Raw genomic sequence first — 6,026 nt, forward strand, 5'->3', positions numbered from 1 at the left:
ACTTGGATTTGATACACACTCGATTGACTTCCGATACAGCTTCTAGATACTATTATGTGTTTATTTTTTGACGAACCAAACGCGTAACATTACCTAGAACCATATGAGGACAGATGTGGCTGAAACCCTAGATCCAAGACATGAAGGTTTGAAGGCGGATTTGAAGGATTTTGGGTTGGGATTCGAGTAAAGGAGGTCAGGGAGATTGTATGATATTAATTTGGGCGAGTTTGGATGAGTTAGGGTGTTCACCGGATTTGTGATCTAAAATTCGCGAGGCTGGGTTGGGATTTGAGCGGAACTAGTGGCAGATATGAGAAGAGGAGGAAGGCAAGAGCCTGGGGTGTGTTTTTGGGGCAATTTGGAGCATCGCCGCCGGCGGCGGCGATTTTCGGCCGGCGGCGCTAGGGCGGAGGACGGCGGAGGAGGGTGGGGCCGCGGTGATGTTATGCCGGCGGCTATATGCGTCTCTGAGGGATGGGGGTGAGAGAGGGGTGGTGAGGGGGGTAGGGGTGTGTGTTTGGACATATATATATTAATTGACCCTAGCTTCCTGGCCGTTAGATCATGAAACCTCGACGGCCAGGATTGACTAGGACCAAACGACGTCGTTAGGGCTCCTCTTGGACCGGACTGGATCGGGGTGAATTGGGCCTGGGGTTTGGTACGTGGGTTGGGGAATTTTCTTTGGGCCAGAATAATTAGCCCAATTCGGGCATAAGACCACCTTCTCTTTTAATTTCCTTTTTATTCAATTTATTTTGTATTTGTATTTTCTTTTATTTATTTTGCTTTTGTATTTTTGTATTTATTTATTTTTCTGATTTTATTAAATGCTAACCATTATATTTCCTAATTTCCAGTTATAATAATTCCTAATACAAATTTAAATTAAAAAAATGCCAAAATGTTATTTTTGCTATTTTCCTCCTATTTTGTTCTAAAACACATTAATGTAAAATTAAATCCCTAAATGCATATTTTTGTATTTTCATATGAATTATCATGCAACCAATTAACACGGAATTTCAACAAAATTCACAAAAAATTGTAAAGAAAAGAAATCAGTTTTGAAACTTTTGGAATAATTTGCTTAGGGCAAAAATCACGTGCTCACAGCTGCCCCTCTTTGTCCGGAAACACGAAGAGTTTTCGTGCAAAGACAAGTGAGCAGAAACGAGCGATTTTTGCCCGTTCACATATTCCTTGTGAAGCATTTGAAAAAAAAACTTGACCGCGCCCTGCTTCAGAGGTTGCCTACATATCCTGGGCTAAACAGGAATCAGGTCAGTGTAGTTCGGGAAGGTTTGGTAGCTGGGACTACCAGGAGCTGTGATTTCACTGCTGTTGTTGCTGCTACTGCTCGCTGACCTCCTTATTACACCGTGTAAAAATAAAAGAAGCTGGACTAAGCTATGATCTATGAATTACAAAGAGTCCTATCTATCTCTTCATCTTGCGGTTCTTGTTGTCTTGAACTTGTATCCTTCCGATGGAATCCTTGTTGTTTCCTTGCATTATGATCGGAGAAGTTCTGCCATACTTCCGAGTGATGTTTTCTGCCGAAATTTGAAAAGTACTCCCTTGTTCTCCAGGTGGGCGCCTGATTGCTGAACTTGGAATGTATTCCCTTGTTCNATGCACAAATAAAAATGCAACAATTACCAAAGAATGCCACAAAATTCACAAAAAATTATAAAATACTAGAAAAATTATTTGTTTGAAATTTGGGATACTGCTTAGGGCAAAAATCACGTGCTCACAGCTGCCCTCTTTGCCCGGAAACACGAAGAGTTTTCGTGCAAAGACAAGTGAGCATAAATGAATGATTTTTGCCCGTCTGCGTATTCCGTGTGAAGCATTTTTGAAAGAGTTGACCGCACCCTGCTTCCGAGGTTGCCTACATATCCTTGGCTAAACAGGAATCAGGTCAGTGTAGTTCGGGAAGGTCTGGTAGCTGGGACTAGCAAGAGCTGTGATTTCACTGCTGTTGTTGCTGCTACTGCTCGCTGACCTCCTTATTACACCATGTCAAGATAAAAAGAAACTAGTCTGAGCTATGAGTTACAAAAGGTCCTATCTATATCTTCTAACTTGCTCTTTGTGTTGCCTTGAACTTGTATCTTTCCACTGGAATTCTTGCGTTGTTGCCTTGCATTGATTGTAGATGTTTCACCATTCCTCCGGGTGATGTTTGACTGCTGCAATTTGCAATATGTGCCTCTATTCTCCAGGCGGGCTCCTGATTGCTGAACTTGAAATGTATTCCCTTGTTCTCCAGGTGGGCGCCTGATTGCTAAAACTTGAAAAGTATTCCCTTGTTCTCCAGGTGGGCGCCTGATTGCTAAACTTGAAAAGTATTCCCTTGTTCTCCAGGTGGGCGCCTGATTGCTAAAACTTGAAAAGTATTCCCTTGTTTTCCAGGTGGGCGCCTGATTGCTAAAACTTGAAAAGTATTCCCTTGTTTTCCAGGTGGGCGCCTGATTGCTAAAACTTAAAAAGTATTCCCTTGTTTTCCAGGTGGGCGCCTGATTGCTAAAACTTGAAATGTATTCCCTTGTTCGTCAGGTGGGCGCCTGATTGCTAAAACTTGAAATGTATTCCCTTGTTCTCCAGGTGGGCGCCTGATTGCTAAAACTTGAAATGTATTCCCTTGTTATCCAGGTGTGCGCCTGATTTCAACAAAATAATGACGAAGAAAATTTCTGCCCCTGTTTCAATCAAAGAAAACTTTGTTAGTGTAAAATGGTGACTAGCTGCTGGCATTCTTGTTGGCCACGCTCCCGCTTCTGACATCCACCCTGACTTGCTTCCTGGACTTGCTTTGACTTGCCCCGATTTCCAGTTGACTTTCAACCCTTAAATCTCGATGACCCCCATGTTTACTTCATGTTACTGTTTGGTGTTCCTGTTCCTTTCCTATGTGAACCTTGCCTTTTCCTCGCAAATGTCCGATTATTCCACTAATTTTATTGATCCTTCATGTTTACTTCCTTTGACATGTCTCCAATTTGTTGTGCCACGTAACTGGGAAGCTGGTAGTTAGCTTTGACACCCTTCTTTTGTTTTTGAATAGAACTGACACTAAAACGTCTTATAGACAGATTTCAAAAGGATGAAATGCAATGACCTCAGGGGTTTTGAGGATATAAAACTTTGGAAATGCATGAGTGGTAATGAAGAGAAAAAGACAAGACTTATCTGAGCGGAAAGGCTGATTCCGTTGATCGTGCCATGCACTTTGGATCCCAACCTAGTCTGTCCAACCAATCAATTGTTACTTACCACATTTGTTGCCTCATACTTTCACGCCCGATTTTTAACCAATCCTAAACCTTGCTTCTTTCACCCTGTTTCAAACATCTTTCAACCACAGACTTCCTTATCTGAAGACTCATGTTCGCCTTACGATGCCCGTGAGGGTTTTCACCAATAATATCTCTCAAACTCACTTCGCCTTACAGTGCCCGTGAGGGTTTTCACCAATAAGACTCTCTCATTTTAATATCTTTCAAACTTACTTCGCCTTATGGTGCCCGTGAGGGTTTTCACCAATAAGACTCTCTCGTTTTAATATCTTTCAAACTTACTTCGCCTTATGGTGCCCGTGAGGGTTTTCACCCAATAAGACTCTCTCATTTCATTACTTTCCTTCTGGCACTGGAGTGTTATCCCTAACAAAATAACTTTACCTGCTTGTATTGACATTTCTTAAGATTGATCAGAAGGTCTTTCTTTGGACCGTAACGTGGCTTTTGGATGGGTTTAGAAAGAAAGGTATAGGAGCTCAAAATAATTCAAACGTGGGTCTGATATTACAACTTTCGGAATCATATCTCATGCAATAACCATAACTTCTGCCCCAGTTTCCTTCCCGGGGATTGTTTGGATTTTCTTTTGTTATGACTGAACCTCATTGAGGCTGCCTACGTACCCTTTCGGGATCAAGTCAAACGTAGTTCAGACGACTACGTTCATTGTTGCGATCTTTCCTTTTCTTCCACTTTTGTTTTCTTTCCTCTTACTTCTTTTCTTTTCTTTCTCTCTTTTGTTTTGTTTTTTTTTTCTGTTTCATTCACTGTTCTTTTCTTTTCTCTCTTTTTCTCTTTTTCTTTCTTTTTTTTCTTTCCTTTTCTTTCTTTTCTTTTCTTTTCCTTTTTCACGGTTTTTCTCTTATGTCTCCATTTTCTTTCCTTGCTCGGCCTTACGAGCTTGATTATTGATTCCGAAAGAGGGGTATGCAAGAAAGTATTTAAGGCTCAAAGGGGTAACAAGGGATAAAGTGTTTAGATAGCAGAACAAAATGCCTTCGTCATTTCAATCTCAAAATATGTCAAATACAATCAAGTACACAAAGACAAAAGAATCATACATAATATCTCTTGACTGCATCAGAATTGATAGCCATTTCTACACATTTTCCTTCCACATCTGTCAAATATAAAGCGCCATTGGACAACACTCTGGTTACAACAAATGGCCCCTGCCAGTTTGGGGCGAACTTTCCTTTTGCCTCAGCCCAATGAGGTAGGATACGTCTCAGCACCAACTGCCCTACTTCAAACTTACGTGGACGCACCTTCTTGTTATATGCTCTTGCCATTCTCTGTTGGTATAACTGACCATGACATACCGCTGCCAGTCGTTTTTCGTCAATCAGACTTAATTGTTCCAAGCGGGTTTTAACCCATTCATCATCATCAATTTCTGCCTCAGCAATGATCCGGAGGGACGGGATCTCAACCTCTGCGGGTATTACTGCTTCGGTTCCATACACCAAGGAATAAGGAGTCGCTCCTACTGAAGTGCGGACAGTAGTGCGATAACCCAACAATGCAAAAGGTAGTTTTTCATGCCATTGCCTTGACCCTTCGACCATTTTCCGAAGTATTTTCTTGATATTCTTGTTAGCTGCTTCAACTGCTCCATTTGCCTTAGGACGATATGGAGTGGAATTGCGGTGCATGATCTTAAACTGCTGACATGTCTCGGCCATCAAATGACTATTGAGATTTGCACCATTATCTGTGATGATTACCTTCGGGATCCCAAACCGGCATATGATATTTGAATGCACGAAATCGACAACTGCCTTCTTAGTCACAGATTTGAAGGTTTTTGCCTCCACCCATTTAGTGAAATAATCAATAGCTACCAAAATGAATCTATGTCCATTTGATGCTGCTGGCTCAATCGGTCCAATAACATCCATTCCCCAGGCAACGAAGGGCCATGGTGCCGACATTGTATGCAATTCCGAGGGCGGAGAATGAATCAAATCTCCATGTATCTGACATTGATGACATTTGCGCACGAAACTGATGCAATCTCGTTCCATGGTAAGCCAATAATACCCTGCTCGGAGGATCTTCTTTGACAATATGTATCCACTCATATGAGGTCCGCAAACTCCCGCATGTACCTCAGCCATGATAACTGTAGCCTGTCTGGCATCTATGCATCTCAATAACCCAAGATCTGGAGTTCTTTTGTACAACACTCCTCCACTGAAGAAAAATCCGCTTGCCAAGCGTCGAATTGCTCTCTTTTGATCCCCTGTAGCCTGTGTCGGGTATACTCCCATCCGGAGATACTCTTTTATGTCGTGGAACCATGGCTCACCATCAAATTCTTCCTCCATCACGTTACAATAGGCATGTTGATCTCGAACTTGAATATGTAACGGGTCCACATAAGCCTGGTCCGGATGATGCAACATCGATGCCAAGGTGGCCAAAGCGTCAGCAACCTCATTATGCATCCTGGGAATGTGTTTGAAATCTATTGACTGAAACCGTTGACAAAGTTCATGCAAGCACTGCCGGTATGGTATGAGCTTCAAGTCCCGTGTTTCCCACTCTCCCTGAATCTGGTGTACAAGAAGATCCGAGTCACCCATGACCAAGATTTCTTGAACACCCATATCTATAGCCAGTCTCAGTCCCAGGATACAGGCTTCGTATTCAGCCATGTTGTTGGTGCAATAGAAACGGAGTTGAGCAGTAACAGGGTAGTGTTGCCCTGTC

The sequence above is a fragment of the Nicotiana attenuata genome, unplaced genomic scaffold, assembly GCF_001879085.1.
Source record: "Nicotiana attenuata strain UT unplaced genomic scaffold, NIATTr2, whole genome shotgun sequence".
Classification (NCBI taxonomy): Eukaryota; Viridiplantae; Streptophyta; class Magnoliopsida; order Solanales; family Solanaceae; genus Nicotiana; species Nicotiana attenuata.